This window comes from Panthera pardus, unplaced genomic scaffold, assembly GCF_024362965.1.
Source record: "Panthera pardus isolate Hobbes unplaced genomic scaffold, ASM2436296v1 HiC_scaffold_17, whole genome shotgun sequence".
Lineage (NCBI taxonomy): Eukaryota > Metazoa > Chordata > Mammalia > Carnivora > Felidae > Panthera > Panthera pardus.
The window spans coordinates 109426830-109451011 of record NW_026526732.1 but is presented as its reverse complement, the minus strand read 5'-3'; the positions used below and the strand labels follow the sequence as shown (position 1 = coordinate 109451011).

General features: G+C 50.3%; 1 protein-coding gene, 1 long non-coding RNA gene and 3 other non-coding genes across 5 annotated transcripts in view; 2 read left to right on the top strand and 3 right to left on the bottom strand.

Moving 5' to 3' along the window:
* The window catches only part of LOC109252608 (histone H2B type 1-C/E/F/G/I), a 490736-nt gene that overhangs the window by 24254 nt on the left and 442300 nt on the right, over nt 1-24182 (bottom strand). The window lies entirely within an intron of this gene.
* On the top strand, nt 3618-8095 carry LOC109252646 (uncharacterized). Its single transcript, XR_002074112.2, has 2 exons — nt 3618-4128; nt 6965-8095. It is a non-coding gene; the product is annotated as an uncharacterized LOC109252646 (long non-coding RNA).
* TRNAV-UAC (transfer RNA valine (anticodon UAC)) lies at nt 9514-9586 on the bottom strand. Its single transcript has one exon. It is a non-coding gene; the product is annotated as a tRNA-Val (tRNA).
* Nucleotides 13952-14025, top strand: TRNAT-AGU (transfer RNA threonine (anticodon AGU)). Its single transcript has one exon. It is a non-coding gene; the product is annotated as a tRNA-Thr (tRNA).
* TRNAI-AAU (transfer RNA isoleucine (anticodon AAU)) lies at nt 20628-20701 on the bottom strand. The gene has a single exon. It is a non-coding gene; the product is annotated as a tRNA-Ile (tRNA).

Sequence of the window (24182 nt, the reverse complement as noted above, 5' to 3'; positions counted from 1 at the left end):
AGCCTCTCTGAACATTCTAGTCAGTTTCCAAAATGTCCTTTCAGGAGATCAGTTTGCACAAAGAGATCGTATTCGGCTTGTTCCGTCCCTTTCCCAGGGGAAGGAATGCTGTGTTACAGTGATCTTGTCCCCCCAACCCCCTCAACCTCCCCACTCAAGACCTAACCAGAACCATTGCCAGAAGCAACTAGATTCTTTCTTCCTGGCTTCTCCTTTCCCTCCCATTGCCTCCCACTGGCGGAAACTACCCAGAACCCTGCTGACAAAGGAATCAAGAAATATAATCTATAGTCTTCTAGCCTTCGGGATACAAAGAAAAGCGTGAGGTGAGAACAGAGACACAACAGACACACACTCATAAAGCAAAGGGTTCACCATGCACGGCCTTCTCTACATCCACGACTTCTTTTCTGCTTTATTTCTTTCTCATAACACTCTAATCACAAGGGATTGTTTACTGCTTCTAAAATAGGTGATGGCTCTTCCTGCCTCAGGACCTTTACATGTGCTGTTTTCAAGGCCCAGAGTGCTTGTCCATCCGGTCACTCTTTGCATAACCTCCTAATTTTTTTTTTTAATTTTTTTTTAACATTTATTTATTTTTGAGACAGAGAGAGAGAGAGCATGAACAGGGGAGGGTCAGAGCAAGGGAGACACAGAATCTGAAGCAGGCTCCAGGCTCCGAGCTGTCAGCACAGAGACCAACGCAGGGCTCGAACCCACGGACTGCAAGATCATGACCTGAGCCGAAGTCGGACACTCAACCGACTGAGCCACCCAGGCACCCCAACCTCCTATTATCCTACTATTGTTTTATGTCATTTTTCATAAAAAAATCATCTCTCGGTGAGGTATTTCCCGAATCCTGATCCACATTACGCGTTCTGCAGCCATTCGCTGTTACTAGACCAGATTCTTAAACTCCTTATCAATTACCATATTTTACAAACACATATCTTATTTGTATTTGTGTTTAATGTCTGTAAACTTCACTAGCATGTAAGCTGAAAGAGGTCAGTATGGCAGCTAGTGTTTCACCAGAAAAAGGACGCTCAGACTGAATACTTTGATATCGTTTCATTGGCGTGTGAAGAGCAGGGAGCAAGTCGTTAAGAAGTCACAAGGGACAGAGAAGCTAATCCATGTAGGCCGTCACCACCCCCCACCCTCCCAGCCCCAGAGGGCAATGGGAGGAAAGGGAATCTGGAGACAAAGGGTGCTCCTTCCTCTGTCTAAACTGCCAAATCCAGCCGGGAAGCCGGAGGGCAAAGATTGAATTGGCCGATTCGGAGGTCAGCCTCCCTGCCGGTGAAGGAGGGGAGAGCAACTGTCTGGCCCAGCCCTTCCCTTTGTTCCCCGGCACTTCCTCTTGTCCTTTCCCACAGGAAAACTCTGTATTTCCAACATGGGAGGGTGAACTGGCAGCCTGCTCACCGGATAATTTCAGTTTGTTCAGAGACCCACCTTAAATTTAACATGTTACCACCTTCTTAGAAGGTGTTGGGGTAAAAAGTGAGAAATAATCAGCTGACAGAATACAAAGCTACTAGGGATCCTGCTTCTGATCAGGAGGTTTAAATTAGCCATCTCACTTCCTTCTAAAAACTCATTCCTTATCACCCTGACCTCTGCGAGCACCTTAGCCGCATTCTTACACACATGGGGGTAAAATCTACACCTTTATTCCCGTGGGACCCATGTCCTTGCGAGTCTTTTTTTTTTTTTTTTTAAATTGTTCCGCCACAATGTTTTTAGTGCCCAGGGCTGGTGGCAAACAATACTTAGAAGCTTCTCTCGGTTCCAGTAGTATCTTTTTGACCCCCATTGGATAACAGACACCCAATTACTTCCTGGAAATTGGGATGAATCATCCCAGCGAGAAGAGGAACTCTTTTCTCTGCCTATTGGTTCAGTGGCACGGAGAGACTAAAATGCGCAGAGGCCGTTCTCAGCCTTTAAATTTGTTGAAACTGACTAATCAATTAATTTGAAAACTGACAATGCTCCCTCCTGGACACATCGCTCTGTTGGGCATGAAGACCTTCAAGCCCTCGGAGCTGAAGTTCACAGGGGTGGGATACAAAAGTCTCCTAATGGATTACCGGGTGTAATGATGAGAGGGGCCATTCTCACCTTGACGCCTTGATTCCCAGATCCGTGTATTCTGAATACAGAGGGCATGGCTTTCTGTGTTGCCCCTTGTTTTAAGGCGCGGTTGGAAGGAACACCCTGTAGGACAAAAACTTGAAGATCCTCATCTCAGTTAGTGGCATAATGAGCTTCCAGAAGGCCATTTCACAGTTCTATCAAGCCGCTAGCTTCTGGGTGATGCGTGCATGTTATGACCGGTGAATACCATGGGTACAAGGCCATTGCCTCAAAGTATGTGCCCGACTTAGAGGCACTGTTTGGGGTTCCATGATGACGGGAAGGGTATCCCGTGGGCCCGTGGATGGTGGTAGGAGCTGAAACATATAAACAAGGAAAGCAAATTCAGGCCCCAGATAGGTGTCTACCTTGTAAGGAAAAATCAGTGCTTCCTCCGTGAAAGAAGGGTCTGGTATAATCAAATCGCTAACTAGTGGCCACTTGATGGAGCCCCGAAAGTGGCCCAGTAAGGACGCTCAGCAGCGACCTCTGCGGTTGGCAAGCAGGACAGTCAGCAGTGATGGTGGTCCACTCAGCTGGGTGTTGGTGAGCGTTTGATGTGAACCTACCCAACTCTGTACAGGGAGAATCTTGCCTTCTCTGTTTGGCCGGGGAAAGAGGTTAACTGATGCCCACAGAGAGGTCACCGTTTCCACCTGATGGTTAACAGCCTTCATGGGAGGAGCCCGCTGGTAATCACTTTGGGGTGACTCGAATACATTCGGATGCACACCCAGTGCCGTGCTGACAGGATCTCCCTTACCCTTGGGCTGAGTTGTAACTTACAATGCACAGCCATCCAGTTCTACTGGTGCTAGAATGCTCTGCAAAGCCAATCGAAACGGGCCATGATTGCCAATCCTCTGTTAACTGGTCTTAAGGAGTTCACCACGACCTTATTGAAGGAGGTTAAAGGAGGCGTAGCCAGGCAGTAGGAACAGATACCAAAGGAGTTCAGACTGCATCACACACGCACCCCAGACCATCTCAGTTCTGGTCTTATCTATAGAATTTCACTTTCAAATAAGATGCTACTGTGAGTACCCAGTTGTATGATTCAGTAGATCATAGACCACCTGGGGATTATCTGTGGACACATATCTACTTTGTGTCCCAACGTCACGCATTCAGTAACTATAATGGCTCAGTAGGTGTCAGAGGCTACTTTTACATAAAGAATCGTTGTCATTAGAAGAAGCCATGGCCTTACTCTAAGTCCCCGGGTGTAGTACTCTTCATGAGGTTTGCAAGAGTCTCTTGGAGCATCCCCGTGCGCCACGGATAACCTGCACTGGGAGGACTGTGTCGCGAGGAGAGGGGAGGTCAGGAAAAGCTTCCCGGACGAACTGAAGCTACTGGATCCAACCGGGTGAAGAGCAGGCAGAGGGCAGGGCAGCCCGCCAGGGGGCAGGGCCGTCCCGAGGGGCTTCCGGTCCACGCCGGCAGCGCGCAGTCGGGTCCCGGTTCTGGCAGCCGGGGAGGCAGGAGGAAGAGGCCGGAACGAGGCCGGAGCCCCTGCGGGCAGCGCGGGGTGCGGGCGCAGGCCGGCCGGGCCCTCCCGACCTCCGGCAGGTGCACCGGGCGGCACCCAGCCGCGCGCTCCGGAGACCCCGGACCCGGACTGCGCGCCGGGCCCCGCAGATTCCGGCCGGTTGGGGCACAAAGGGGTCCCAGGATGCCTCTCTCCGAGGCAGCACGTCTCCAGCCTGCGGCCAGAGCGCAGAGGACCACGCGTCGTAAAACTCGGGCAGAGACCCGCGGGGGCCGGGACGTGGGAGTGGTGCGTTCGCGAGCGTTCCCGCCGCCGGCGAGGGGCCGCCAGGGTCGGCCACGTCCATGTGGCGGAACTTAATGTTCCTCCCCTTCGGTTTGCTCGCCAAGAGCACAGTATCCGAGCGGGGAGGGCGGAGCAGTCCTCGGGGTGAGCAATTCAAAAAAAAAGGACGGACGGCCCAGTGCCGGTGTCTCCCGACGACACAGGTAGGCGTTGCTGACAAAGGAGGAAGGCCGGGCCGGGAGCGGGTGGCCCGCGGTGGCGCGCCGTGATCGTATAGTGGTTAGTACTCTGCGTTGTGGCCGCAGCAACCTCGGTTCGAATCCCAGTCACGGCAGGAGTGTGTGGTGCCCGCCTTTTTCATCGCGACCAGGGGACGCCTGAGACCCGTGTCCTTCACCACCAGCCCGACCTCAGGCATCCCTGTCTCTTTTTAGTGCTGTTCTCCCCAACCATGCCCAAGTCCCGTGGCCCTGTGGGCACTGGCTGCAAGTCCCAAGAAGAAACTGAAGTGACAAAAATACACATAGAGACCTTTTCCTTTTCGACAGGAGGAAATGACTGTCCAAACGCAGACCCAGGTTGCTGATGGCGGTCTTCCCTAGGGACAAAGGCCTGATTATGAATCACGCCTGCTGAGTATGGTGGCTGGGCCAGGGCTGAAAAACTGTGACCTTCTGATCACCTGGAGAAAATTGGGGAGGGGGGGGAATACGGCTCAGAAGAAGAACCCCTACCTCTAGCCTCTCCCGTTTCCAGAATGATTTAGAAAGGGGCAGGTGGACAGGTCAGGCGGGTGTAGGGAGAGCTGAGCTGAGGTGGAGGTGTCTCGAAGGAGACCCCCAGACCCCCAAGAACTCCCAGGAGCTCGACAACCCACAAATGGCGTCTCCTCTCTCCTGGGCCTTGTGGATTTTGAACGCTCAAAAAAATACTATTTGCTGTCTATTTTGTCATATTTTTGGAGCAGCTTTGAGCAAATTTCCGCATGAAGATCTCCGATTTCCAAAAGCTTTCCCTTCCTAAGGCTTCAGTGGCCCCCGTTCCTTCCCCAACTGTCTAGGTGACGTAGGGTCCGACGCTCGCACCCACAAAGCTTCTGAGACGTTGTGACTGAGGCTTCTTGTACTGCCGGGGTCACCTCACGGGCAGCCCCAGTGGCCCGACCGCAGTCATACCAGTCACCCAGGGTCACCCGTACCACATCTACTCAGTTTTCTCTGTTATGTGTGTTACTTCCACTCAGTCTTACAGGGGCAAGGACGGGGATCAAGCGCGTGTTTTACATGGTGAGGACAGGGGTCAAGTGCGTATGGACCCAGAAGGACCAGCTCCTGTCGATTCTTTCGCCACCAGTGAACGAGGAGACTGGTTGAGAACAGAGACCAACGGCTTGGTCCGGGAGTTCTCCAGAACACATGTTCTCCAGCTCTTAGTGGCCCGAGGAGTAGGTCATGCGCTGTGGCCCAGAGGCCACCTCTTAGTAGCAGGAGGGTTGGTGTCCTCGGTCTGGCCCCGAACTCTCATGTAGCACCAGGCGAGTGCGGGGTGAAGACCTACGCTCTGTGATTTGCTCAAAAGGCCCAGAGCTTGCTTGGCGTGTCCCGTATGTTTACCTGGTACCATGTGCGTGTTTCTATTAGATGTATATTAGATTTATATTAGATATATTAGATGCTCTGCTCATGGCTCTATTGTGTAACGTTGAATGAACCTCAGTGGCAAATCCGGTCTAAACTGAGCGGCGGGGGGTGATAAAAACCGCCTCGTCCAGGGAGTCCTTTTACGTAGGCGTGAATATCGGTCTGGGAGCCGCCTACACAGCATGCCAGCCACATCCGCAGACAGGAAACTGCCCTCCTCGACGGCACTCACGATCCGGCTTTTAAACTTCTCTGCGCCCCATCGTCCTCCTCTCTCAAGGGAAGCGAAGGAGAATTACCACTTCCTACAACTGTTCTGAAGATGTAAGGGCGTGACGGGCATGGTGGCACTGGCTCGGTGAGGTACAGACCCCAAAGCGACCCAACGAGCCATTGTCGTTATTGGCAAATCAAGAAAGCGCGTCGCGACCTCCACGGAGGGAGGGCTTCGCGCGGTGCTGATGATGCGGACACTGGAGCCAAAGTCAGCATCTTTTTAAGGGGCCTGACCGCCGCACCGTGCCATTTTGATGGGGAGAAGCCAAGAGCAGGAAGAGCTCTTTGTCCGTCCTCAGGATTAAGGTTTATTTCAAGATCTCGGCGAGGCCGCGGGTAAAGCCGGTCGTGGCCAAGACGTTCGCCATAGTAGGTTATATACGTTCGGGGAAAGCACGCAGCGAGGTCAGGGGGGAGGCAGATCAGAGGAAGCTTGGCCACAAGTCAGGGAATCGGGAAAAGGAAAGATTTACGTCCAAGAAGCTCTGTTGTCCTGTGAGCGGAAATCAGAGGGAGCGCCCGGGGCAGGGGCCATATCTCCCAAGAGGGCAGCAGGCCGACTCTAGAGTCTACGTAGGCCGCACCAGCGCCTCCTTCGTGCTAACACGGCTGCTCAGATTGGAAAGCTTTTCAAGAGGAGAGGCGGAGGGCTTTTCCTCCAGGGCCCTAGGCAGGCTTTAGCTAGACTCCTAAAAGGGAATAGCCAGGCCTCACAAAGAACCCGGGGCAAGAGAGCTGCGCGCATACAGGTCCCGCCTGGGGACCAGCTGGGCAGTGAGCACGAGCTCCCGGCCCGCGTCCGGACACATCAGAGGCCGCCCCACACTTGACCCGAACCTCACCCGCGCGGGCCTCCCAAGGCCCGGCCTCCAGTCTTTCCTCTAAGTGTGAGGCCCGGGGCAGGACAGACTGCCCCGGACAGAGGCTGGAAGGCGAGAGGGACAGCAGCAGGCCCTAGGCTGAACAGAACAGGTAAGAGCGGGCTCAAGGGACAGAGAGACATCGATTCGCGTGGGATCTGCCTCACAGCTCTCGGTAGTCCCTTGGCCGAGGCAGAATTGTTAGCCATCCTCCTCCACCGCCGTAGCTAAAATGCCTAAACGCTTTGCTTTTCGTATTTCAGCCTTTGATCCGCCTATCATGAACTTCGACGTACATTTTGAAGTGTGGACTTTTCCCCAACACGTGTAATTGAGTCAGGAAGACTTAATGAAGAGTGGACATGCCCTCTGGACCCGCCCTGCCGCCCACGTCGGATATGATGGTTTCATTATTGGCCTCGATATTGTGCCATCCATTCTGCTCCACTGGCTTACTTCTCGATCTCTGCGAAAATGCATGCATATTGTTATCCTTTCCGGTACATCTAGTATTTACAAGAGGAAGCCGTCCTACCTTCTTTATCTTCTTTTTAAAAATGATTTAGCGGGCGTGGTGCCTGGGTGGTTCGGTCGGTTGAGCGGTTGAACAGCCGACTCTTGACTTAGGTTCAGATCTTCCAGTTCGTGAGATCGAGCCCCACGTCCGGCTCTGCGCCGACCGTGCAGAGCCTGCTTGGGATTCTCACGCTCCCTCTCTCTTTGCCCCTTCCCGCGCTCTCTCTCAAAATAAGTAAGTAAACATTTTAAAAAATGACGGAGCTGGCTAAATCTCTCCGGTTCTTCCAAGTATTAGGATCTGTTGGAGTTCTGACGGAACTCTCATTTAATATATATAATTTTAAAGAGACTTCGTATTTTTCCCTTATAAAGCATTTTCTCCCCTTGATACAGTGTTTCTCTGTGGTGACTTAAGCAGTTTTTGATATCTCTCCATAATATTTTATGACTCTTCCTGTGTAAACATTATCAATTTGTCGGATTCATTCTTGGGTATAATTTTTAGGCCTTATTTTCTGTATGTTTCTGAATTAAAATTACGCACAGTAAGTACCAAGCGTGCCAAACTCAGGTATTGACTTTAAACGTTCCTCGATCCTCTCTTTTCTCTGTGGATAATATCATATTATCTGCAACTGATGATTCCTTATTTATTCCTTTTCAATTCTTATATGTTCCTTTCCAGTTTGAAATCGTCCTAACAGACCACGATTGCTCCTCCCACAAGGAATGAGTGACCTTAATTTTACTTGCACGGCTTTCTATAGGTCTTATTTCAACCCCAAATTCACGCGCAAGTTATTGAAATCTCTTTCGAGGGTGTCTCTCCACATCCCAGTTTCCCTCAGCTTTGCACCTCCGGGAAGAATTCCTCCCCAGACCTTCCTGAACCCCCGCAATCCCACCCCCCTCTTGCCTCACATTTGCATCTGGAACTTTCTGTATCTCCCTGTTTCTCGACTTGCATTTTCATTTTTACCTAGATCCTGGGGAAGGCAGGAGTAAAGGTAAATTTCACAGGGCAAAGCACTTTTGAAAACTTCTCCCACACTCATACTTGATGGATAGTTGGGTTTCACGTGGCATCTAGACTGGATTTGGTCTTGAAGACTGGAAGCCGCTGCCTCACTGTCTTCTAGCTTCTGGCCTCAATCTTGAAAAGTCAGTGAGTCTGTCAACGGGTCCACTTTGTGTTTTCTTTCCCCCCCCCTCTCTGGAATATTTTAGGCTCTTTTCTGTTTCCTCAGTAGTTAAGTATCAGATTATTTTTATCCTTTGTACTGAATATTCAGTGATCCCTGACCACCTAGAATTTTTTGCATAGGGCTGGGATATGTGCCTGATTCGGGGGGGGGGGGGGTTCTCTTCCTTGCATTTTCCCTATTATTTCTAGAAGTAATATTACTTGAATTTTGCACATCCTCCGGCTTTCCCTCTACTTATTTTTTTTTTTCTCTCCTTCAGCACTGTGTTTTTGATCTTCCAGGATACCGCTTTGTGGATTTTTCCGCTTTGTGGATTTTTCATTTCTGCTAATACCTCTTTCTTTTACAGAAGCCTCTTTCCCCGTGTCGACAGGCCTGTTTCGGCATTCAGTGCGGTCTCCCACCTCTCTGGGCATATCCGTTTGTTCTCCGCATGGTTCTATCGTAGCCTTGATCCTCACGGCTCTTCTCCCCCGTCTTTTATTCCCTTTCTGTAACATAGTCTTCAAATACGTAACAACGCTGGCTTCTCCATGCCTAGTCAAGAGCAGAGCACTCGCAAGGGGACTGGCAGCTCCGGGTGTCTGTGGTGGAGGAGGACTGGAGCCGGTCCGGGAGGCCCCGGGAGGTCGGTGTCCCTTGTTTGCAGCGCAGAACCGCCCCCCCTACCGCGTCTGGCGCGCGCAGCCGGGAGGCGGGTCGCCCCGGCCCGGAGGCCCAGGCTGCGCACTGCTGACCTGAATCCCTCGCTCAGGTTTGCGGTTTTAGGAATCCCTGCACATCGGGCGCTCGGTGTCTTGGGGAGAAAACTCGGGCTTCACGGACGCCGGTTCCTTTCTGCCTCTGACGGCGGCTGGACGTGGCAGGAAACGAGACTCTTTTTCTGGGAGCCCCTGACGCTGCTGCACCCGCCTCCAGCTGAGCGATGTATGAAGGTGAATCTCCCAAGAGGTTCGCGGTTCTGGTTTTCCATCGGCGCTGTCAAAGCCTAAAGTTTAAAAAAAAAAAAAAAAAAAGCCGCTAAAACTGAAGGGCAAGCCCGCTCGGTTTGCGTCCGACCGGGCGCGGAAAAGAAGCGCCGCCAGAGCTGGTTCCACTGGGGATCGAACCCAGGACCTTCTGCGTGTAAAGCAGACGTGATAACCACTACACTATGGAACCGCAAGCCGGCAGAAGCCTGCAGGTCTCTCCATACAAAAGTTTCCGAGCAAACACGTCGAAGGAAAACTGTTTCCAGTCCCCCCCACCGCTCCGGAAAGAACGAGCCCGTCCGCGCCGAGGGAGTCGCGGCCCCGGACTGCGCCCCCCGGCGCGTCCCGCTCGCGCCCCAGCTTGAAACATCCTCGAGCCAAGTCCCGTGGGAACACGCGAGAAGAAACTAGGGGCGGCAGCGTTCTCGACTGGTGCCCCCTCGGGGCGCGCCGGGGCTACTCCGGGTTCCTCCGCTGGTTCAAGACGCGCCTGGTTTCGAGCCGCGACCCCCAAGTACGCATGTCTGGCATATTGATTATTCTGAGTTAAAGGCGCTGGAAAAACAGGAGGGGAAGGAAGAACTCTCTCGCTTGCCTTTTTCCTCCTGAGAGCAGGGGGTGAAGGAGCCAGGTGAGAGGCGCCCTCCCTGTCCCAGGGGGAAGGACCCTTCTGATCACCGAGACCAGGCCAGGAGAAATCTGCACCGAACCCGGTTAAACCAACCCTTACCTGCTACTCACTTGGCCCCGGCTCACTGCCCTAGGCCCAAACCCCTTCTCTTGCCCGGCTTTCCCAACGTGCGTGCAACCTAGCACGTGAGCACCGGGCTCTAACTGCTTTGAGACTTTGTGTGAGCAACCCCCCCCCCCCCCATGTCAAAATTGCTTCATGAAATGTGTGTTTCTATTAACCTGTTTTATATCAGTTTAATATGTAGGCCCGGCCAGAAACCCTAAAAGCTTAGAAGAGAGATTTTACCTCCCTTACACAATCTTTCTCTCTTTCTCTCTCTCTCCCTTCCTCTGACACAATGCGGCTGTGACCGTCTCAGGCAAACTCCAGGCCCCACTCTCCAGAACCTCGGTGAAGGGCTGGGAGACTTTTGACAGTCAAGTCACCGGTGAGGGCCACGAGGCCCAGGACGCTGTGTGTGGGCCATGTAATCCTGGGTGTTCCGTGGTGTTGTCCAGGCTCTTCTCAGTTTTCATTTCTGCTTAGAATCAAATTACAGCAGACTTAGACGCTGACGGACTGGAGACGGTTATGCCGAATCCGTGGTGGGCGGAGACCGCGATGCAAAGATCCAGTCGTGCCCCCATTAAATGCTGCCTAGCAGGATTTTTGCCCCCAGCTCTTGTCCTAAGGTGCAGGATTACAGGAGAGAGAAAAATAAGCAAAGAGCCTGAGAACAAAAACAGAAATGCATAGGTTTTCCGGAACCAATAAGAGGGGTTTCCAGTCCGTATTGAAAAGGATCAATTAGAAGACAAGATTGTGTGCCACAAGCAAGGATTGGACCCCCTCAGACTCTAAGTTCAGAACCTTCCCCACTCATCCGTCACAGCAACTTAGAACTGGGATCCTCCTCTCTTTTTCTTCCAGGAACCAAAATACTTGTTTTCAGCTTAGGGAGCCTGCGATTGACGTCAGAGTTCTACGCAACTTAGGCCCAGGCTTACAAGAATATAAACAAAAACCAAATCTTTGCAAGGTTATCTGCTGGGAAATTCATAAAATATCATTCAAACAGTGTTTTATTAAGATATATTCTTTACACGGGCGCCTGGGTGGCTCAGTCGGTTAAGCGTCTCACTCTTGATTTTGGCTCAGGTCCATGATCTCACGGTATGTGGGATCGAGCCCTGCATCAGGCTATGTGCTGACAGCACAGGGCCTGCTTGGGATTCTCTCTCTCTGCCCCTCTCTCTCTCAAAATAAGTAAATAAACTTCTAAAAAATAATAAAAATAAACTAAAATGTATTCTTTCCATGCTATGACTTGTACTGTGTGTTAGGGAATAATCAGATTCTCCCCAACCTTGCAGACATATGTTCTAACAGGAAAAACACATAATTTTATGAAATATGAAATTGCGTAAAAAACGTGAAGCAGCTAAGGGAAAGGAAACATAGGACGCTAAGTGAACAAGTTCACCTGCTGGGCACCCTTACCGAACCAAAAAACTCTTGAGAACCGGAAGACACAATTCCAACAGATTGTCATAAAAAACCAGTACACTTATCTAGAAAAGTAGATGGATCGATGTCTCAAACGTGAAAAAGAAAATCGACACATTTTTTTGTTTAGAGAGGAGAACAGTTTTTAACTTAGTAACAGAGAAAGGCCCTTTAAGCCTAACCTCAAAAGGGCAAACCATGGGGCAGGGGGAAAGACAAACCCTTAACAAAATAAGGATCCGCCATTAGGTTCCTCCATCAACAGGCCAGTGGGTAACATAACAGTGGATGATCTTTCCAGATCCCAGATTCACAGCGGTCTAATAACCACGATACACCACACAGCCCCTGCGAATCAACATGAAAGATCCATCAGCCTCAGTAAGAACACAGGCGGATTATAAGAGTCCATGCCAATGGCCAACACACATATAAACAGATGCTCAAAGTGTTTAGAAAACATAAAGGCAAACTTCGAAGCAACAGTGATGAGACGCATCGCTCGACACATATTAGATTACAAAGTAGAAAGCTGACTCGTGCTGAGCGTCGAGACCAGGATAAAGGGGCGTGCACAGCGGTGGAGTGTGGACTGGAGAGCACGCTGGGATTACTTAGCCATTCTGCTCCTACACGCACATCCCAGTGAAACCCTCCACCACGTATGTAAAGGGGGTGGATGAAAAGGCGGTGTTATTTGGAATTGGGGGGGGGGCCTGCGGGGGGCAGTGGAGGCAACCTGGGTGAGTCCATCACTGGGACGGAAGAGAGGAGACAGTGGGAGCGCCCACTATGGGAATTTATACGGCATTAGAAGCAATGACTTCGGAGCACAGGACAACTCTTGACGGATCTTGAGGTCAGTACGTGTTTTTAAACATAATTTGTTGTCAAATTGGCGTACCTAGTCATAATCTTTTTGGAAGGCATAAAACTAGATAATACGCCATTTATGTAAATGTGTAACATATGTGCACGGAATTTCAACTTTGCAAAAAATACACCTCAAAATGGCCGTACCGTAAACAAACGAGCTGGTACCAGGAGAGGAATGGCAGCAGGACCTGGGGACCAAGGGAAAGCATAACCCTCAAGCGACACAAGAAAAGGCCAACCGGGTTAGGTACAGGCTAGGCTGGCTGGGAAGAGAGCCAGGGGGGCGGGGCTTCCAGAGGAAAGCAGGTGTACAGAGATCTGCCTGTCCCCAGGAGATCTCCGAAGTGATCTGTCACCCCTGCAGCGTCTTGTCCTTTGTGGCTGCCCAGGAACGCACATGCCCTTGTCGCTCAGAACGCACAAAGCAGCATCTAAACGTCTCAGGATGACGGCCCCACCTGCTCTCTCCACGCTGAGCCGCACTCGGGCCCCAGGTGCCACAGTCCCCTTCTGCTTTCGTCCACCTGGCGCAGAACCTGTCAGAGGACAGGTCTTGTGACTCTGCTAAGACCCCCGCCCTGCGCCAAGCCCAGATCCCACAGCATCCCGTGGGGGCTGTCACACTCTGCCCTGATTTCTCCTTCTCCGTACCCTCTTCTCAGTCCTTCTGTCTTGACAAAGACAGAGACCAAGGCGGTTTTAACCCAGCAGGTCAATCCGCGAACGGAACGAGACTGTGCCAAGAGTAAAGTGTCCTCCTGCAGAACTCCCCACCGAGCAACAGATCTGTTGGGGTCCAGACTGTCTTGGAAAGAAAGGGCCTGACAGTGGCTGGTCTGGGCACGCTGGAAGCAGGGCGGCCCCAAATCTGCCTCGGTGTGTGCTCGTCTCTGCTTGCTGTCCTGAGCCAAGTTAGATATAACAGAGGGACGCGTGACAGTCTTGCTCCAGTGCGGGAAATCAGCTCAGAAGGTCGCCCCGTGGGTTTGTAACCTGGCAGTAGTTGGATTCGTTCTTACATTCCTCCTTGTCTCTCTGGCGGGTGGGGGGGTAGGGGTTGGGGCAAATCGTTGGAACGTGTTTTCTTCACCTCCCTCTAGAACCCAAATTCTGTCAGAAAAGAAAGTTTTGTCTATTTTTTGTTCACTGTTCTATCGCCCATACCTAGAAAAGGGCTTGACCGGCTAGTGACTCCCGATTGCGGACAAAGGATTTAAAGAAGAAACAAAATTAAAATGTGTTGCAATAACCAACAGGTCCTCTAGATGGCGAGAGTCGCCATGAAATAGGAATTTAACCCATTTTTAATTTGAAAAATCTTAAACCTTTCTTGCATTGAAGAATGCATCTTCTTTAAGTGTTGGAGGTTTCCGTTTAAGTACAAGCTCGGAAACACAGATATCGTCTCTTGGTCACAAAATCAAGTGAGTTTCTGACAAGTTGCTACAACTCACAGAAAACGGTATAAATATGATATAACTGAACATAAACTCAAAAAGGGGCTCTGTGGCTTAGCTGGTCAAAGCGCCTGTCTAGTAAACAGGAGATCCTGGGTTCGAATCCCAGCGGGGCCTTCTTTGTTTAGTTTTCTGTTTTTCCATAGTGGAAGGTGCCACTAAATATGTCGGAGGGGCATTAAAGAATCTGTGTGGCGGGTAAGCCCGTGCTGAATTGTTATTCCAGGCGAGGAGAGTCTCTTGCCAGGTCACTGCCATCCCATTTTGAGGGCCTGGGGTGAAGGGAAAATGAGGAAGGTTTCTGTAGTTGATAGAAGGTGACGGGTTTGCAGATGGCAGGTAAGACTGGGTTAAGAACTGAGTGACAGGCGCCTTGCAGTAGAGATAGAAAGCAATGCGCCACACTGTGGCTTGGAGGTTCGGTCCCAGATCTCTGAACCTGGGACATCTTCAGCTGAGGGAGCGTGGTTGTCCGTGTCAGGCAGGGAATAAGCCAGGGTGTCTGGCTTGAGTCAGACTCCGATTTTATTTTTTGAGATCAAGTAAGAGAACAGCGGCCAGACCTGGACCCTCGCCACTTTGGTTTTGTGCGGGCCCGGGAACCGCCGCCTTTGTGGATCAGACGCACACTCTGGGCAAGGGGAGAGACTGGAGCTCGGGGAGGAAATAAACCACAAACAGACCGGCGCCTTCCTGAATCTACGGAGCCCTGGCCTGCTCACTGGGCTTTTCCGTTTTATGTAGAGACCTCGAAGGTTCTGACTGGGGTCCCCTGAGAGTCACTGTCCCTTCACCTAGCGCAAGCGGCCCAGCCCGGCGCCCGGCGTCCCGTTCACACCGCAGCAACCCTGAGTTCATCGTTTATTCATAGCAGTTCCCCCCTCCCAACTTCCAAAGGAATGTGAACAAACAAGACAGCGAAGGTGGCGGACTAGGCCACCCCCAGATATGCCACTTGGGCACAAGGATTATTGTGAGCTGAAAGCGAGAGGGAGGAATTAGGACAGAAGTTTGCCAAGAGGCCCTTGTGCCCTCTCTGCGGGGAAAGACGGAGGTTCACCCCCAGACAACCTTAGACCCCAACAGCCTGGAAATCAAATAACAAACTTTACTGACTGGCCTGTCTCTCCGCCCTTGGCCTGACACGCGTTCCTTTGTCCCATGACTTCACCACAAATCCACTGTTCTTTGTTGAAGATGCCGCGTAAGCTGGACTTCTAAGCCACGGCGACAGTTACTTGTTCTCCCCGGGTGTCCCCACCTGTACCCGGGGCAAACGGGTTAACAAACTTCGGTCGGTTTTTCCTTCTTACTCGCTCGTTACCGGGGTCTCGGCGAAGACCTCAGAGAGGCAGCGGGGCACTATCTTTCCCACCTCAGTCGCAAGCCTCGAGTACCTCTAATTCTGCAGGATTGCTGCTTGTGAACCCGATCCAGTGGAGGCTGAAAACACCTTGGGAACCCAGACATCACATATTAGTGTCACTCCTGCGCATTCCCTACCAGAAACTTGGGCGGGGAGGGACACATATGCCACAGGTATGTCAGGAAGTGACCCCGAACACTCCGTGTCTGAAGTAGGAAGTCAAACTCACAAACCGAGGGCCAAACTCTGCCCACGTAACACTGTCCGATGCTCCAAAGTCACGACAATTACAGGGAGGCCTTCTCCAGTATTAGCTCATCCGCAGACCCCACTCGCGGCCTGGTTGATGGGTAAGGAAATGGAATCGTCTCTCCTCTCTCTCTTGCCACATTTAGGACAGGAGGAGGCAGGAGGTCAGGAGGAATGACAGAAGACGACACAGAACACAGGATGCCAACGTTTCAAGGTTTGCAAGATAACAGATTCAGTGAAGATTTTTTTTTTTTTATAGAGGACAGGAAATCTTAGATAACAATTAGAACAGATCCGAGAAAGCAAGACAGACAGATCAAAATAAACAAACAAAAAGGCCTCAAACGAAAGGAAAAATATTTGGAAATAAGAATATCTGACCGTTTACCAGCAGCGGCCTTGGTTTTTAAACAGATTTGTGAATCAAATCCTGAACTATGGCTTTTAAGGATCTGTTTGTTCGTTTACCTAACATGTACATTCTGGAACGGGCAGAACACTTCTCACGCTGAGGATCAATTACATCGCGAGAGCCTCCTGTTTCTTGTTTCGTTCTTCAGCGTTCCAGTCGGTTCCCCTGGGAGGGAGGTCAGAAGCCTGGGATTTCACGGGCCCTTTACGCTGGAAAGCTGCAGTTGAAAAACACTGTAAGCAATTGAATAAACTACATCTTGAAGGTTTAAGTATCTAAAATACGAACTTGACTTGAAATGCTTGTTCCATTACAAACAATCCCAACACGCAGTTTAAAAAATCGTACTTCTTGGCGCATTTGGAGATAGCACAGTCGGACACAATCCATGTTGGTAATATCTCAGCAATAGTGTGAAATCAGTTCCAACCTCGTGGACTCCTGAAGCCAGGACAGTGCCAGATTGTCCCAGGGTGTGGAAGAACATAATGATGGGCAAAATTGGCAGGTTAATTTTATTTATCTCCATTTAGAATACCTGAGTTTGAAGAGCCACGGAATATACCAAAGTCTGGGAAGGTTTGCTTCACTTTGATGTGTTTGTTCCTTTGGTTAACTGCTCGGTGCCCTCACCCATAATATGACCGGTTCTTTCTGTTTCCCCTGTGTAACCTTCTCCGAGAGCAAATATTCTGTTTTTTAGCAGAATAACCTTTATAGTTTACACTGGTTGTGTCGTCCTTCCTGAAGAAAACAAAGGTTTTTTACATAGGAATAACGTCCTTTACAGTCATGTTACCTTCTGTGCTTAGTTTTAACTGTTTTATTGTAACTTTGAAACCAATAACCACGTAATTTCTCCAGCAATCATGGTTTGTTTCCTCTCCTAAGTGTTCAAATGTTCTGATCGGTTTTAACCTTTGCCTTCCCCAAATCGAATCCTAAATGTCAAATAAAACTTCCAAGGTACTGTTTCCACCTACACCTGTGGTTGAGACTTCCCCGAAGGTGCCTGGAAAATCCTAACGATGCGTTCTGTCCCCTTGCAAAAAGACAGATAGTGAAGAGAACCAGGGCTATTTGATATGCTATTATTGATGAGTTGCACAGGAAGAGGTGAAAATCAGAAGGGATGCCAGAAGGAGGGGGAGGGGGAGGAGGAAAAGAAGGAGGAGGAGGAGGAGGAGGAGGAGGAGGAGGAGGAGGAGGAGAAAGGCCTAGGCTTCCCTAAGTCAGATTTGCATGGCTAAAACGTTAATATAAATATTTCAGAAATTGTACACCGAATGGGAAATTCCTGGAGACTTATCAGTGCTCTTACTGCCCATGACATGTTTCTATCAACATAGAAAGTCCTGGTGCTGTTTTCTCTGATATTAGACGACAGTAGTGAAGTGTAATCAGTCATAATTTTAGCTGTTTTTTTAAACGTTTACTTGGTCGCAACTTTACTTCTTTAACTTGAATCTGGCATCTTCTGGGCTTCTGAATTTCAAATGGGATTTACATCACTTGCCTGTGGAGTCTAATTAATGTAGAAGTATGTAGAACTTACTCCAGACTTACCACAACTGTCTCATATTGGTGCTATATTATTCTTACTATGTGATTTGTATATTTGCAGCATATTAGGTCTCAGGATTATTATATGTCTGTTTCGAGACTTTTTCTCTACGGAAATTGTGTTCATCCACTGCTATAAATCCCATGCAGTGTTTTCTATCTCCTTTGAACATATGGTAGGCCACTATGGCTGTAGCTATTTTGTCCAAAACTTATTTTGCTTTTTTTTTTTTTAATTTTTTTTAACGTTTATTTATTTTTGAGACAGAGAGAGACAGAGCATGAATGGGGGAGGAGCAGAGAGAGAGGGAGACACAGAATCTGAAACAGGCTCCAGGCTCTGAGCTGTCAGCACAGAGCCCAACACGGGGCTCGAACTCACAGACCATGAGATCATGACCTGAGCCGAAGTAGGACGCTCAACGGACAGAGCCACCCAGGCACCCCTGTCTAAAACTTATTTTGGATTGGCTTTCTCATCTCGTTTTTGTATCACAGAAACAACCGAAACTCCTTAGTGGCAGTCTCCTCGTTATGAATTCTCACCAGATCCTTTGCTTTTGAAAATCGTTAAGTAATAAATTAATTACGGCCCCTTGAAATCTTCTGACACCTATACATAGTCATTCTGTTTTACTTCACTTCCCTGAAAGCATCTGCAATCAGCCACAGGCCAGCTTTATCTTCAACAAAGCACAAGTCTTCAAAGCCTCACAGGAGAAGACCACGCCACCAGATATGCTTGGCTATAGACTCCCGATGGCGTGGCTTCAACAACGTTGCGCCCATAACCATCCTACCGAGCCCGGAGTTCCAGAATTCTGCTCCAGAAGCCCCCTGAGTTCTGGAAACTGTGCTGGGGCGATGAAGGGACTCGGCCAGCAGAAAGATGCTTCCTGATCAGAGAAGAGAGAGAACACACTTTACTAAGTGTTCGCGTTATGTACATGGCGGCACCAAAGTGACAACAAAATTATGTCAGAATCTCACTCCTTGCTTATAGTAAAGCTGAAGAAAGAATAGGAACTTCTCTGTATCTCCTTGAGAAGCCAGTGGCTGCACCCTATGATGGTCTCCCGGAAATCTCATGACGGACCCCTGAGCTAATCCTGGAGGCACATTTTTACCTATCTAGAGGCTATCTGGCCCATAGCCTTAGAGATACTCTACACTGTAAACACTGAAGACTGAACTTAATCCATAGAGATATCTATCTCTATTCTGAAGATTCCAGTAAAGACTCAGATTGACTAGGTGTCCACAGAGACCCTGCAGAGCACAGGGAGGGGAGACAAGGGCACTTTTCCCTATAGAAACAGAGAAACACGTTGTCATTTACCCTGACACCCTGTTAACTCAAGATCTGGTGGAACAAGAATTACATAGGACTGACTGAGGGATGACTTAGTCTTTGTTTGGAACAGTGTGCAAGCTGCTATAGGATTCTACCTTCTGGATCTACAAAGAAGCCCTTTCTCTTTCCTCTTAAGGATCTATGCTAGGAGTTGTAACAGTTTAGTAGACTTCACTTTTGTGAACTGAAACAGTTGAAAATATCCTATTGTCTAGCAACATGCTCATTTGTGTATCTATCTGACTCATCCTCTTACCTTTTCCTGAAAATTACCTTTGAACACATCTACACAAAATTTCCTTCGATCAACGGTGTGTTTGGAGCTCTTACTTCAGTACTATTTGAAATATCCTATGGTTTCTCACAGAAAGTGTTTTATCCACATTATCACAGAAAATGGAAGAAAGGTGTCCTCTTCCCGTCCTCTCTCCAGCCCTGCTTGTGTACCTCCCGACTCAGGGGGGAAATGGATTGAAAAGTTCTCATTCAGCTTCTGGCCAGCCGGACCAACTCGACTGAAAATAGGCTGTGTCCTAATAGCGTATAACAGTGGCTGTGCCGTGTGCCGGCTCTGTGTAGATGCTCCAAGACACAGAGAGTAGGAAAAAGCAGGATGCGAAACAGTGCGCACAATGTAACACTCTATGCCACACTGAGAGAAATGCATATTCATATTTACAGCTGCACGCATAGAGGAGAATATACAAGAAAGTGAGGGTGGCACTTCCTTCCACGGGGGAGACAGTGGTGACAGGTGGCAGAGCGGCCCGAGAAGCAGCCCATGTAGTTACTGATCCGAGAAGGTATTACCTTATCCCGAGCCAGACGGGAGGCTCATCAGGCTCGCAGGAAGGGGTAGAAGGGCCGGGCTCCGTGCTGTGGGCGCGGGGCTGAGTCTCCTCGCAGGCTGTGGGCGAGCGCAGGTCCGCCCAGGTCAGCATCGGCCTGTCGAGTCCTCGTCCTTCACATCTGTGGGTGCGGTATTTCACATACAATGAAGTACTGAATATTCCTTATTAGTTTTTTAAAATAGGTTTTTCAGCCTTTAGCTTTGCGCCCGGCACTGTTCTTGACCTAGAGGATGCAGCACTGACCACACAGACGAAGCCCCGCTTTCTGGGATTCACTGAGCATCTCCTAACGTCCCCGGCCCCACGCTCCAGGCCCTGCTTACGTTACTATTTAATCAGTATGGCTCATGTCACTTTCGTGGCTGCCCGGAACTCGGCAACAGGGGGAAGCGCAGAGCACGTGGGCGGCCAGCGGGGCAGAGCCAGCGGCCTGGAGAAGCAGGTGGAAGGAACTCCGGGAAAGATCGGCGGGCGCTAGGACCCGGGGCAGGACCTCCGGAAAAGGACCGGGCGGGCGCTAGGACCCGAGGCGGCCCGAGGCTTCCCGCGCGCCCGCCGAGCGTGCGCGGCTTTGACCCGAGCTCCTGCTCTTTCCGGGGGTCCGGGGCGGCCCCCACTCCGGACGGAGGGAGCGGCCGCGGCGGCGAGCGCCTCCGGAAGCCCGGACTGCCGCAGGGCAGGGTCTCCCGAGGGGCGCAGGCCCTGTGACCGTCCCTACCGCCCCGCGTTCCCTCCCTCCGTTCCTTTACAAGCCCTTCCAGCCGGACTCTCGGGCGCCATTGCTTCTTTCACAAAAACAAGGCTTCCAGAAGCACCGCTCGGCAGTGGCGGCGTAGAACTCTCCGTAACCGGCTGTAGGGGCTGTAGGGCTGCAGATTCCACGTGACGGGGTAACCGCAAAAGGAAAAACAGCGGACAGCGTGGCCCGTACGGGGATCGAACCCGCGACCTTGGCGTTATTAGCACCACGCTCTAACCAACTGAGCTAACCGGCCCGCCTTGGCGGGCTCGCTTTACTTACGTACTTTAAAGTCACCACGAAGCAACGGTGACGAGCGCCTTTCCCTACGGAAGGCTAGGACACGCTGTTTCTTCTAGAAGGAAAGGGAAAGGAGACGTCCCAGGGTCGACACAGCTGAGCCGGGCTCCTTCCCGGGAAAACCCGGTCCTTCCCAAACTGCAGAAGCACATAGACGGCGCCGAGCGGGGCTTCCTCTCTCCTACCCAGCCCGGGAGGGGCCGGCCGCGGAGCCGCCGCCGCGCAGCGCACACTCCCGGCTCCCGGGAACGGTTGGAGCAGGTCGGCTCCGCCCAGACCCTGGGGGCCCGGGACCCCGCACCCCGCGGCGCGCGGCCCAGAGTCCGAAACGGTGTCCCGGAGCCGGAGCTGCAGGGCGGCCCGCGGGACGCGTGGTGGCGCCCGAGTGCTGGGCTGGCGTCGGCGGGAAGGCACCGCCCCCTCTCGAGAGCCTCCGACCCTTCTCCGTCCCCAGAGAACTCAGACACCCCAAATCCATGACAAAAGAAGTCGAGACCAGGGCGAGTTCGTAGTTTGGGCCGCTAGCTGGGCCTGAGAGAGCAGAGGAGCTCAGGCCCGGGTGGATCAACTCCGAGAAGGGAGGCGGGAAACCTCTGTCCCCGGAGCGCGCGCCTGGCCGCGCGGCCGGATCCACCTGCCGGCAGGTGTCAGGGAGCCGCGCAGCCGCAGATCCACCCTCTGCTTGTCCTCCTTTCTCTGCTGGACCCTACGACCCTCCCATTTCTCTTCTAACTTCCTACTCTCTGTTGCTTCTCAAGTTCATTGACCCACTTTATACACACATGTATCCGAGTAAGACTCGAAAGCCACTTTTTTCTTTTTTTCTATCTGAGAAAGGAGAGCTGTAGCTTTCAACAAGGCGGATCAACTACTTACTTTCCATCATGCAATTTATAAATTTTGTTTTTACTTTAAAAATAAGAGCTGTGAGAGCATGCTCCTTATCTTTGGCGCATTTCTTTACCTTTGAATCCGCATCCTCCACATGAACTGGTAAATTGTCTTCATTTGCTTCGTCCTGTAATAAAGAATCAGTGGACGCCGAATTGAAAAACCAGGATTTTTTGCTCTCCGGGGTCCCTTCTCTTCTCTTTGTGCTTTACTACCGCACCCCTGGCTTTCCGAACCCTGAGAGGTGCCTGGGAGATCTCTCTCCTTCCAGAGAGCCTTGGAGAGATTTCTCTCAGCTCTCAGCCGTGGCTCTTGGCTGTTTAATACAAAGTGCCTCGGATCGGTTGCCCTTAGCTTTCCTGCCCTGCCCTCTGACTTTAGAGGCTTTGCCCCGAGCAGGGGGGCCTCAGTGGATATTTCTCTCCACTTTCAAGCCTTTTCCCTCGGCCCCTTTTTGGCTTGCTCTCCCACAGAGACAGTTGGCAGTGGTTTTGGCTACGTGGAATTCTCCGCTTGGGTCAAGCAAGCCCACCAACAAACTTTAAAAATCCCTTAGATTTTCTCCCAGTCTCTCCTGATCGGGTGTTCACAGTTTCCTTCGCGCCTCTGCCCATCTGCCAGGGATAAGAGGCCTTTTTTACCCTGCAAAGGCCTCTTTCTGGAGTTTAGTCTCCTCAGGTTCTTTTGTATCGTTGACTCCCTGACGGGCTCAGAAAACCTGATGTTCTGCAGTTTATGGGCCTGTTTAATAAGCAGGCTGAGAAGGAGACACTATGGGCTTGCTTTAATTAGCGGGTTTAAAAGGGAGACACTGGCAGCTTTGCATAGCCTGACCAAACATGCCTAGATTTCTGTGCCAAAATTGCTTTGTCATCCTTGAAACGACTTCATTTAAAATATATATGGCAACAGCCTGGCCACTCTCAATAAAGAAAGGAATCATTTGAGGGCCTGCTTTGTGCCACATGATTGCGTGTTGTTTCGAGTGAACTTTCCATCACGCATCATTTATTCAATGGATATTAAGAGACAGCCATGATTGTCCTTATACTGAAGTTGGGAAAAATTAGAAATAATATATACATGTTGCCATGGAAACTTCCAGAAGTGAAGTGGCTGACCACTTACAGGTGCGTTGCCAGGCTTTACTTAGACTTCTGGGTGAGATTTCTGGGTGCCTGGGAGGGCCTGCGTCATGTGGAGTTTAGGATACATTTCAGAAAGTTACCTATAATATTGTTCACTGATTTCACAAATGTTTATGGATATCCTGCCAAGATCCAGTCTAGTCTTCATGATGGCAGCCCACAGACATGGCCCAAAGACACACATGGTCCCTCCTCCCCACCTCCCAGAGCTTCAAATCTAGTAACACCCATGGTATATGGTTAGTTGTCTAAGTGCAGGCAAGGTCTTTCCCACATAGGCAGTATCTTTGTTTTACCTTAAGAAGGATCTTCTCTTGTTCTTCAGGTCTGACGCTGATGTATTTTCTATGCAAATGGTCAGGACAGATTAGCAGCGTTGCCCAGTGAAAGCTCTTAAACTGTGCATCACAGAAAACTTCCGTATTTTGGGTTCATAGCACATCCGGTTAAAGAGAATAATATCCTGTGTTAGAACCCTTCTCCCTTTCTTTCTGTAATTTTGGAGAGTATTGTCACCAGCAATGTTGAAGATTAGCTTGACAGAGTATACTATGGAATGCTCAAGTTTAGAAGTCAAGCAACGGAGGAAAATGTGAACCTTGAAGTCAACTGGGAAAGAAGGATTTTGAGGTCAGGAGATGACCGTGGGGTCTTCTGTAGAGAAATGCTAATGGGAAGGGTTGGTCTATGTAAAAGTCGGTATGAAAAATCACTCCCAGTGTGGCCTCGAGAAGGTACCTTCAATTTGCTCTTGGAAACTGTGGAGTGCAGGATTTTCATTCTGTAACCACTAATAAATTGCGGAGGCCAGTTGGAGTCTGAATGCAGGCATCAGAACAAGTTGAGGGGCGCCTGGGTGGCCCAGTCGGTTAAGCATCCAACTCTTGATTTTGGCTCAAGTCATGATCTCGTGGCTTGTGGGTTGGAGCCCTGCTTCAGGCTCTGCGCCGTCAGCTGCGTTACCATTCTATTTCTACCTCATCTCCTTGACTTTTCTTGCTTCCTTTTACCACCATCAGAGCACCCACTGTACCTACAATAAGTTGCTGTTCAACCAGTTTTTGCAAATGGGACAATGAATGGCCAATTTCTTCTTTCAACCTCAAGGAAGGAAATGGAACACATATTCAAATTAGTTTTAGGCAAGATTTCTAGTATGTCTTCACAGGGTTTTTCACATGGCTTAGTCTAAATTCCCACAAATGGGAGCATTGACCTCTAAGGAACATGAGAAAAATAAGAAAAGTAAACAAATCTGGTATGATTTATATAAATTGGCGGCTCGCATTAGGATTCTCTCCTGTGCACTAATCTCTCTGAAGCCACGGGGACAGGGAGACCTTAAGTCATTCCTAACAGAAGTTGGAAGTGCCATGCAATTTCCCATCGTCCACCCAA